The sequence below is a fragment of the Lactuca serriola genome, chromosome 8 (genome assembly GCF_051521515.1).
Source record: "Lactuca serriola cultivar US96UC23 chromosome 8, Lser_US96UC23_V15, whole genome shotgun sequence".
NCBI lineage: Eukaryota > Viridiplantae > Streptophyta > Magnoliopsida > Asterales > Asteraceae > Lactuca > Lactuca serriola.
In genome coordinates, this window is record NC_136415.1 from 42,379,987 (window position 1) to 42,392,642 (window position 12,656).

Here is a 12,656-nt window from a genome sequence, read left to right on the forward strand (position 1 = left end):
TAGAACAAGCATATGAGTCGAAGTTTATATGTTCCTTCTAGAAATAAAAGCGATATCTGGGCCCCTCGATGATTTTGTGTTGACCCATGTACCGGGCCTGGTCAGAACTAAATTGATGTGTTCAGTTAAGTTCTTTGTCAAACAAATTGAAAATCGAGAAACAACTGTCAGACAATAAGTAAGACATTTTTCCTTGTATTTGTCCGGCTGATATCATGAGAACAGAGGACTATATGATCACTTATCTAAAATGGCGTTGCATAGTTCAACATAGTTTTCGAGAGCTATGATTGCCGGTTGGTTCCTGAAGTAATATAGGAAAATATAGTTATTAGACTTATCCAAGTGGGAGTCTGTTGGATAAGGTGTCTAAGTCCATAACTTATTTGATATATACTTGACCCGACCCGGCATGGTCCATTGGGGTTGCACTTCACCCAAACTAATTATGGATAGTTTTATGAGAATTGTATACTTACGATTTATTAATATATTATAAGTTATAATATATTAATATAAAGGCATGTAATTTAATTAGTTTTAATCTTGAATTAATTATGAATTAATTTATTGATTAAAAGGAAGACTAATTAAATCATGGGCTATTATATTTATATGGTGTGGGCTAATACTCATTTGTTAATAGGCTAAGCTTATATGGAAGTCCATGGATGATCCATGGAGGTTTTAACCCGTGGATCCTTGGAAAGGAAAAGACATGGGTTATTAGGGTTTCAACCTAACCATGCACACTATATAAACAAGCTTATGTTGCATGAAATAGCACCCTAGAGTGTGTGTAAGGTGTGGCCGATTTCTAAGAGTGTGTATACTCTCTAATAAAGTTTTCCAAGTTTGTGGTGATTTCTGATTTCCATTTGAGGCATTCACATTAGTGGTGCTTGGCTCTCAAACTCCAAGGAATCAACACTCATCAAAAGGTATGTAATTTATCTATTTCCTTTTATGTTTAAAAGTTCCCCATGCCATGCTAGATAAGTTATAAACCTTGGAAAACAAATTTTGCATGTATTTAGACAAACATAGATCCAAGGTTTATTAGGGTTGCATGTATACTTAGGAAGTGTTAGAATGCTCAAAACCCAACAAATCATCCCTCTTTGACTTTGTGACCTAAAAATTCCACCTCTTGTTGTGAGAATGAGCATTTGTCTACTTTCACATAAAGTTGGATCTCTTGTAATAGTTGAAATACCTGCATCAAGTGGGAAACATGCTCCTCCAAGGATTAGCTATATACCATGATATCATGTAAATATACTACCACAAACTTGTCGAGGAATGGGTGGAATAACTTATTCATTAGAGTATAAAATGTGGCGGGAGCATTTGTCAATCCGAATGGCATGACTAAGAACTCAAAAGATCCATATCTTGTGACATTAGTTGACTTTGGTTCATCCCCCTCACCAATATGGACTTGATAATACCCCGATCGCAAGTCAAGTTTAGAGAAGTAGCATGCTTTCCCCAGTTGATCGAATAAATCAGCTATAAGGGGGATTGGATATTTTTTTCCTTTCTGTTACCTTCATTAATGCTCGATAATCAATGCACATACATAGCGATCCATCTTTCTTTTTTTGAAACAGTATCGGCTTATCGGGGCACCATAAGGGGCTTTCGAGGTGTGGATATAACCAGCATCCAGGAGTTCTTTGAGTTGTTTTCATAACTCTTCAAGTTCAGGAGGCATCATTCGATAAGGGGCTCTAGATGGTGGCTTGGAACTAGGTTCCAACTCAATCTCATGATCTACTTCCCTCCTTGGTAGAAGTTTCTTTGGCAACTCTTAAGGAATCACATCTTGGAATTCCATAAGGACCTCTTCAATCCCTATTGACACTTCCTTCATTGATGACAATCCCTTTGACTCTTTTTTATCACCGCTAAGTAACATGGCTCATGTTTGTTGAAACCCTTCTTAAATTGCATGGCAAAGAGAGTCTTGGTAGTATTATTGGTACCTCGTTCCGTAGAAACCATACAAGTACGTCTGTCATCTAGGATGCACAATGAATTAGCAAAAGGAATAAGGAAAGCACATACCATATCGAAGAACTCTAGCTCGAGTACAAGTTGGAGGTCATCCATCGATACAACAGAGAGGTTGATGGCTCCTCCCAATTCTCCAATCTTCGCTTCCACCTCATGTTCCACACCCGAGACTATTTTAGCGGCAAAATTCATGGCTTTAATGGAGCCACCCCCTTTGACATAGTTGATCCCTAATCATTTTGCCTCCTATACAAAGATAAAGTTGTGAGTCTCTCCACTGTCAACAAGGGCCCTCATAGGAGTGCCTTGGATGATTGCTTCCACAAACTGAAGTCCCTTCTTCTTTATCTTTAGGATTGTAGTCTTAGATTTGATTGCATTGAGAATCCTCAATGAACCCACAGAAGCATCTTCACCTACTTGCTCACTTTGAATCATTGCTTGGAATTTGGCATGCTTTGGGCAATTTCGTGGGACATGTGGTCCCCCACATAGAAAACAACCATCAACCTTTTTGGTTGGGTGAGCATCTCTTGCGTTGTTGAGAGAGGTCCTCTGTGTATTGTTGGTCTTCTGGGCATCGATTCTTGAAGCCTCATTCAGAAAGTGCATCAATCTCTCTCCCCCAATCTTCTCAAAGTTCTCCCTTCGGGGGTCTCGTGATTTCGATGGTTCCCTTTAGCCGAAATCAACCAAGGCTTTGGCTTCCGCAATTGTAGTCACAAGGTCTTTTACTCATCGTCTTTTTAAATATGTCTTGGCCCACCCTTTCAGCCCATCGAAGAAGTAGAAAAATGCATCAACATCAGAAAGATCAGGTATCTCAAGAGTGAGGGTGGTGAACTCTTTCAGATACTCATGAATAGTCCTTGTTTGATGAATTTCCTGAGGGAAGATCTTGGCTTCCATCATTGCCATTTTCGGATAAAATTGTCTTTTGAATTCACAAATAAAATCATCCTAAGTCATCATGATACATGTACCTCGTTCGATGTCAGCATGCCTACGTCGCCACCATAATGCCGTAGTGCCCTTCAAGTACCTTGTAGCAGTCTTGATCTTTCATATCATCATCTGTTATGTTTACTCCTTCGAAGTATTGTTCCATTTCCCATAGGAAGTCATCAAACACCCATGTTTCTCTCTTCCCCACAAACATTGAAGGTGTTGGAACTTCAACTTTTTGGGCGTAGATGTTGGTGCCTCCTACTCCACCAATTACCGCCCGCTTGGGAAGGGCCAAATCCGCATGCAAATCCTCTACAAGTTGGGTCAGGATAGAGAGCTCAACTTGCACTTGTTCACGTAATTTAGCCACCTCACCGAGGAGCATCTCTTGTATGCCACACATCCCTTTGCGTAAGTCCCCACCAAGTTTATTGATTGCTCATTTTACGTTGCCTTTCATTTCATCGTTATCCGATGCTATCACCCCATTTGTTGATGTTCATCATCATCCTAATCACACAATGTCTCTAAGGAAGTCTCCACTTCAAAAATTCTATTGTCTAAGGATCCCCACATATCCTTAGATTTACCTCGTCCCTTGCTTGCAACTTGATGAATCTCCTTTCTTCCTCGGTTGTCTTTGTTCGTCACAACACTAGAATCATTGGTAGCGTTCTTCTCCATCTCACCTGCCATGTCTTCATTTACTTTATTCGCTCTGATACCACTTGTCACAGACTTGACTCTTCAAGCTTACCGTACGACACTTAATTCTCAAAGTAAGTCAGCCTAACTCGAATCTCCAACACAAGAATAAGGAAAGGAAGAAAATAACTCAACACACGAAAGCTATTTATTACTCAAGAGAACTCAACTCAATTACAAGGTGAATAGAAATGAAATGGGAGAGCCCTATATATACAAGAGGCAACAACTTTAGGAATTAAGGATATCTTCTAGAATGTTTCTAGAAGATGTCTCTTCATGAGCCACCCATGGAGTTTCTAGATATCTTCTAGAGTGTTTCAAGAAATGACTATTCTAGAGGAAAAAATAATTAGAGAAAATATCTAAATAAGGCGGGTCGTTATAATAAGCTCTAATAGAAGATGCAAAAAATGGTAGAGTGATTTGTTTGCATTTTGTTAAAGCTATGTAGTTTTTGATGATTCTATACCTAATATTAAGTACATAACACCCACATATTCCCAAGCTTTATATATATATATATATATATATATATATATATATATATATATATATATATATATATATAAAGAGAGAGAGAGAGAGAGAGAGCTAGGTTCAAATGTGGATTGACATCTATTGTACGGACATGCAGACAGTGTTATTATATGAGAGTGACAAATAAAAACATGTTGCTTGATAATGTGAATACGTTCAATCTTATATAATTATTGTCATTATCACGCATTCTTACTAATTAAATCGTCTATAAGGTTATTATATATATATATATATATATATATATATATATATATATATATATATATTCTTATTCTATCATAATGTTTATCAAGTCGTATTCTGTAAGAATGAAAATGAGTAAAAAAGTATTGGGTGAGATAAAAAATGAATATGAATTATTGAGAATGCATGAAAATCACAATAATTGTGTGAGTTTTAACGTATTTACATTACTAAAAAACCTATTTTCTTAGTAATTATGTAACAGCCCGAAATCCAGGTATTCTTCTTTTTGGCCCTTCATCTTTGTTATGTTGCCATTTAGGGTTTGCATGTTAGGCGAGTACGTTGGGCGTACAAGGAGTACGTTGCGCGTACTCGCGTGCCTCATTTGGACGCGTTCACCCTCAGGTACACTGGGCGTACCCAAGGTACACAGGGCATAACCGGTCCAGACCTAAAAACCCTAATTCATTCGGAGGGCTATAAAAGGAATGTGTGGCTCGACTTCTCAGCCACCATCCCTCAGAAAGAAACCCTAAAGAGAGTGTGCATCCGTTCTTAGGCCATTTGTGAGTATTCTAAGCTTGGTGGTGCCCTTTTCAAGGTAGCAAAGGAAAGGAGGAGCTCATTGGGAAGGCTAGAAGTGGTATTCAAGTGTGGATCTGAGCTTTGCAAAGGTTGGAGCTGTTGGATTTTGAGCAATCTAACACTTCCTAAGTGTGCATGCAACCCTAATAAACCTTGGATCTATGTTTATCTAAATACATGAAAAATAATAATTTTCCAAGGTTCATAACCTATCTAACATGGCATGGGGTACTTTTAAACATAAAAGAATTAGATGAGATTACATACCTTTTAGATGAGTTTGGTTCTTGAGGAGTTTGAGGGCCAAGCACCAATAGTGTGAATGCCTCAAATGGAATCACAAAACACCACAAACTCTTGGAAAACTTTGAGAGAGAATACACACTTGTATTTTCGGCCACACACAAGCACACATACACTAGTTCACTAGTTGCCATTTCATGCTCCATAAGCATGCTTATATAGTGTGCATGGTTAGGGTGAAACCCTAATAACCCATGACCTTTCCTTTCCAAGGATCCATGGGTTAAAAGCTCCATGGATCATCCATGGACTTCCATCCAAGCCTAGCCCATTAACAAATGAGTGTTAGCCCACACCATATAAAACCAATAGCCCATAATCTAATTAGTCTTCCTTTTAATCTCTAAATTAATTCATAATTAATTTAAGACTAATACTAATTAAATAACATAACTTCATATTAATATATTATAACTTATAATATATTAATAAACATATGTGTATAACTCTCATAAAATTATCCATAAATAGTTTGGATGAGATGCAACCCAAATGGACCATGCCGGTCGGGTCAAGTATATACCAAATAAGTTATGGACTTAGACACCTTATCCAACAGACTCCCACTTGGATAAGTCTAATAACTGTATTTGCCTATATAACTTCAGGAACCAACCAGCAATCGTAGCTCTCGAAAACTCCGTTGAACTATGAAGAAAACTCTGTTGAACTATGAAGCGCCATTTTAGATAAGTGATCATATAATCCTCTGTTCTCATGATATCAGCCGGACAAATACATGGAACAACATCGTACTTATTGTCCAGCAGTTTGTTTCCCGATTTCCGATTTGTTTGACAAAGAACTTAATCGAACACATCAATTTTAGTTCTGACCGGCCGGTACATAGGTCACAACAAAATCATCGAGGGGCCCAGATATCACTTCTATTTCTAGAAGGAACAGATAAAATTCGACTCATATGCTTGTTCTACTACTTGTTGAATTGTACACAAAGGCACGTTTTATAACATCAAGTTACTGATGCATTTACGTGCAATCAATGCACAACCAACTCATAGGTAACAACTCATATCTCTAGGTTTGAAGATTTATATGATATTACCGTCTCACGATCACTCGAGATAAATTCCATGAAGTGATACAAGTGAGCGTGGGTTTATTCCAATACTCATAACTTATGAGCACTCATGAATGTTGTAGCAACCATTGCTATGACTAAACCCATTTAGCCATCTACAAACTCGATTCATGACAGTCTTGATTCATACCTACTTCCAACATATGAACGACTGTGGTGTGTTTAAATAACTTAGTCATTCGGAAAGAATAACCTAGCTATTTTGGAAGTCAAAACATGCAAAGTGAAACACAATAATAATCGAATCCAATATGGTCTCAGAACCCTTTTGAATATAAATAGAACCACCTTTTATTTATCACCATATTGATTACACATTATTGTATAATGTTTCAAACAATCAACTTAAGACTTGAATAAAAACAACAGTCATCCCATGCTCCTAGCATGTTCACTTTCTTTTTCTAGACAATAGTTATGCCATACTCCTAGTATGCATACTATGTTTGTCTATGATCTTTACTTTGTGATGTAGATCAATTGAACATGATTCCAATGATACTCATTTCACAATCCCAAATCCTTATTGTAAATGTGAGAATCCCCCATTCCTATCATTTACCAAAAAAACTATTAGAGGTTAAACTTTTATGCAATGTTCCTCTTGTAATGATTATGCACAAAGTCACCAAAACCTTGTCACTAGTCATTACAGAGTATTCCAAAGAAGGTCAACTTCTATGGAACGGAAGTCTCATATTCAAAGTACATTGCTTTGAACATCCTTCTTGCATTAAGGTTTTCTAATCTTACATAGATTGAATAACTTCCACCTATGGAGACATTTCCATAGTCCCATTTTGACTATCACTTCCGAACAAGAGTTACTTCTTTTCAGAATATGTCAATATGGTCCTTTCCGACAACTTATATCATACTTCCAACTGTCCCTGTGCAACCAATCTTTGGCGAACCTCAGATTTGTCCTCGACAATTGCTTAATCACTTTAGTCATATCCAGTTCTAGACTTTTCCCTTCTCAATGCCTTAAGCATTTGGAAAATTTAGAAAAGATGAATATTATAGCACATGCAATCGATCCTATATCCGAAGCATATGGGACACGATTCATGATGTTTGACATAAAGACATGATACTAGACCAGTCTTTTGCTACAATAATTTTTATTTGCCATGTTTTCAAAATTTAACTATGAAGAGGGATGCCGTAGTCATAATTGAATTTTGAGAACGCAATATATATAGAATTTCCTTAAGTCGAACCATTCAGACATAAAATTCATATATATGTCCTTGACTAAAGATGATTAAAATCTCAATCTAAGCTTTAGAATTGAAATGAAGTATAATTTCCTCTCCCTTAATTATAGCAAAACAACTTTTCAACCCCTGCAACTTCACGAATTGAAACTTTGTTTTCTATAATTAACATTGCTAACTTGCAACACTAAACGTAATAATCATGCTCCCACTAACATGATGATTATTAGCATAACACTTATGCTCCCACTAGCTCTGACATATTTCCAGAAAGTTGCTGCACTTCTGAAATTTAGATTCATACACCCTTTCTTAGATAGCTCACATGTGTGTCTAAACAATTTTCAGAACTATGAAAAGGGATGTCGTAATCATAGTCTCAATTGCTTAGGCATTTGCCATTTCTCACAAGTCCATGTTAGTGTGCCGGTTAACCATACGCGCTCCACTAACGACTTTTGAAAATGCAAATAACACAATTGATATCTACGTAAAATCTACTTAGTGAAAGCGTTTCCTCACCATCATTTTCATGAATCGAAGAGAAACCTTATGACACTTAGATTTTATAGTGTATGAGTTCCTATCCATGTTAATTTGTCAAAACCATAATCACAAGATAAGGTTAGTGACAAATTCAGCCTTACATGGATTAAACTTGTTCAATCTTAGTTTCTTGTCACCTTGGTAGCACAAGGCCCACCAATGCTTCCAAGTTGAACTCTGATAACTCACATGCAAATTCAACTTATTTGAAGTAGGTACAGAAATAAGAATTATGTCAACACGATAGGTTGCAAACCTTAAGTCGTGTGCTAGTGATAAATTACAAGTTTTACTCTTGATTAAATCTTGAAACTCTTTCAGGATCTTTAAGGCTCCCACTGTCCCCTTGACATATAAGTTTCGCCAGTCAAGAACCATTCCTTGACAAAACAAATATTCAAGGGACAATGCGGAATCTTATCAAGACTAACACTTCACACAATTGATTTTAGTTGGTCTTTGTCTCATCCAAGACATCACAACTTACCAATCTCAAATGTACAAGAGTAGAAAACATTTTACTCTTACATTTGACTAGTGTTAATAAATCTTCCTTTATGTCACTCAAAGTTACAATCTTGGAGTATGACTCTAAGAATTGTTTTGGAACGAAGTATGACTCATCTTCTTGATCTTAACCAATCCAACAATTCATGACCTCTCCTCTTAGCCATAACAATGCACTAAGACGTCCTTAGAGTATGAATTTGTGATATGGTTTCATAATCATTAAGATGATCATGAAATGCGATACTAAAGTACTCTCCCATCCTTTCAGATTTGAGAAACTTTTATCTTTCTGCCTAATTTGATTCTTCTCATTTGTTTTGTCATACATTGTAACCTTTCCAATGTTACAGAATTATACTTAACCTCATAAGTATAATCATATTTACTAATCTTTAGTAAATCATGACAAATCAATCTTTGTGGTGGACCTTGACCAGTGCACACCCAGTGTACCTAATTCCTTAGTCCTTCAATTGACTCACATATACATGTGATCAAAGAATCAGGCTTAATTTTCAAAGATGAAAATTCTCATTCATCATACAATACAACTTGTATGATTCCAAGTTTCTGTCCAATTGAAACTTGGGTGATGAAAACTTTCTTCATTCGGTAAATTCAGACACTACCACAAATGAAGGAATCAAATCCACTTTCCAATATTGCTATTACTAGAAACATATAAGCAACAATTTTCCACAGATGCCATTGTAAGGATATTTTAAAATAAATAAAATTAAAACCCCTTTTTTTTCCTTCTATTTTAAAACTTTGCGGAAAAACTTATCCTTACAATCCACATGAAAACCTTGTTGTTATCTATTCATAAGCAATATATTCTAACTCTTAAGCAACAGCTCAAAATTCTGATTATCGAACCATGCGATCGAAACCCACCTTCGCAATCAGAATCAACATATACTTACTTTAAGCTTCCTATCTTTTCTTTGATTCTTAAAAACACCAGCATGTGACCCATTCACATTATGTAATAAGAATCTCCAAATAGGAACTTAATAGAGTTAGACAGTGGACTTTACCCGAAGTAGAGTCAAACCTCTTGACTTGATCAACCTTATGAATTTTCAGGTGAATAGGGCAGCTTCGCAACCAATGCCCCTTCCTTTGGCAACAAAACACATGGACCCTTTGGTAATGGCACATGGGACTATCTCAGAATTTGCCTTTCTCTTTACTATTTGGTCAACTGAGTTGACTATAGCCGATCCCTTTCCATTGGGAAGAGAAATCCTTTTCTAGATATCCAATGCTACCATTGTCAATGTCCATGTAGACTTGGGAAGTTGTTCTTTTAATCAAATTTGCTTTACTGGTGTTCTGAATCATTGCTGATTCCACAACACCAAGCAAAAAGATAACATCATTAAGGGTCATGTCATAGTCTGCCTCATAGTAGTCCCAAAGTGACTCACTATGTTACTAAGAAAGTGATTGACCATCCAACTTTCACAAGACTTTGACACCCAACTCTCCCGGCTTGTCAATATGTGACTTTATCTCCAAGATGTGAGCACACATAGACTATGCTTGCCAATAGGGATTGAGTGACTTTAAACTTTTCAAGAACTTGTGGGTGAGAGAGAATAATTGGAGGAGGCGGAGGAAGTGAAGCATGATGTTGAAAGACACCATCTTCAAGAGATTTGGGAAGATCATAGTTGTCTGAACCAGACATCTATAATGGGAGAAAATCAAGTTGTTGATTCAAAGTCCTTAATATAACACCCAATATGAAATATTAACGCTAGGACCCAACACAATATTTTATAATTTGGAAGAGGGATGCCGTAATCCAAGCTATAAAATATTTGAAGGTAGGCGAATGACGATTCACCAATTTCCACCATGAAAAATGAAATAATTTATTAGGTTTTAATTGGATTTGAAATTCCTAGATCTTTTGAGATTCATTGAACTTTTCAATGCATGTTTCAATCTCGAGTGTGCCCTCTCAAATTTTGTGACTGGGATGCCGAGGATCACAAAACAAGGTGTGAATAACCATACCAATTCACTTGGTACCCTTAATATTATCACCCAATCAATGTGCCGGTTAACCACACACGCTCCATTGATCTATGACAAACATTAAGTCACCCTTCGTGGTCCTTACTAGTCTAAGTTAGTGTGCCGGTTAACCACACACGCTCCACCAACAACTCGGTAAGGTACAAAGTGTGAATTCCATGGGCTAGCACCAAATTCACATTTTTCCTAAAGTAACTAAGATTGGGAATTAAATAAAAAATATTCAGTTACTTTATAATATTCATTATACTTTTAATGAGAATTTAAAGTCATTGTCCTACCCGTTCGGCTAACGACCCTCCACCAGTCAAGCAAGCGGTTGGTGAGAGTGGACACCCATTAAGTTGCCATTTTATAGGCAACAACCTCATACCCACCTTATAGACCGGCTTCGTGAATGAGGCCTACTAACAGTAGAACGACTTATTCTTATACATATATATAATAATTAACCATTAATGTTATAAATAATATAAGGGTTGAATTTTAACTATTAAAACTCTAAGGGTTGGAATTAAAGTTTATTAAAGTGTGTGAAACTTTACAAATTCCAAAACTTGAGGGCAAGTTTTGTAACTATCCAAAACTTTTCATTTCATAACTTATGAATTAAAGGTTCATAAAAATGAAGACTCTTCATTTTATGTAACTTATGTGTTTTTAATGTGTGTTAAAGAAAAGTGACCTTTGGATATCCATAACTTGAGGACAAATTATGGACTCCATTAAAACACATAAATGATCAAGAATTAATTCTAAACAATTCAGCAAATAATTCCTATCATCTTCTAAATTCATAAGAACATGAACATGATCATCAAAATTTCAAGAATTATATGAACACATAAAAATCATTGAATTTTGATATATGCTATTGTAAATGGATTAGAACAACCATTAAACCAACTAAAACAAGTTTTAAAACACCAAAACAGCTTAGGGTAATGTTTCTAGTCCATTTCCAGCAGCAAAAGTCGAAATTCTGCATTCTGATCATTCTACTCGCCGAGTGCACGAACCTACTCGCCGAGTAGGATGAATTTTGCCTTGAACTCGGCGAGTCCCCCCATGGACTCGGCGAGTCCATCAGCCAGACAGCAACAATTTCAACTTTTCTTTCATTATTTTGCATCAAGTATCAAACAAGCAAGCCTAGGCTCTGATACCACTAATGGGTTTTGAGCAATCTAACACTTCCTAAGTGTGCATGCAACCCTAATAAACCTTGGATCTATGTTTGTCTAAATACATGCAAAATAATAATTTTCCAAGGTTCATAACCTATCTAACATGGCATGGGGTACTTTTAAACATAAAAGAATTAGATGAGATTACATACCTTTTAGATGAGTTTGGTTCTTGAGGAGTTTGAGGGCCAAGCACCAATAGTGTGAATGCCTCAAATGGAATCACAAACCACCACAAACTCTTGGAAAACTTTGAGAGAGAATACACACTTGTATTTTCGGCCACACACAAGCACACACACACTAGTTCACTAGTTGCCATTTCATGCTCCATAAGCATGCTTATATAGTGTGCATGGTTAGGGTGAAACCCTAATAACCCATGACCTTTCCTTTCCAAGGATCCATGGGTTAAAAGCTCCATAGATCATCCATGGACTTCCATCCAAGCCTAGCCCATTAACAAATGAGTGTTAGCCCACACCATATAAAACCAATAGCCCATAATCTAATTAGTCTTCCTTTTAATCTCTAAATTAATTCATAATTAATTTAAGACTAATACTAATTAAATAACATAACTTCATATTAATATATTATAACTTATAATATATTAATAAACATATGTGTATAACTCTCATAAAATTATCCATAAATAGTTTGGATGAGATGCAACCCAAATGGACCATGCCGGTCGGGTCAAGTATATACCAAATAAGTTATGGACTTAGACACCTTATCCAACAGGAGCTT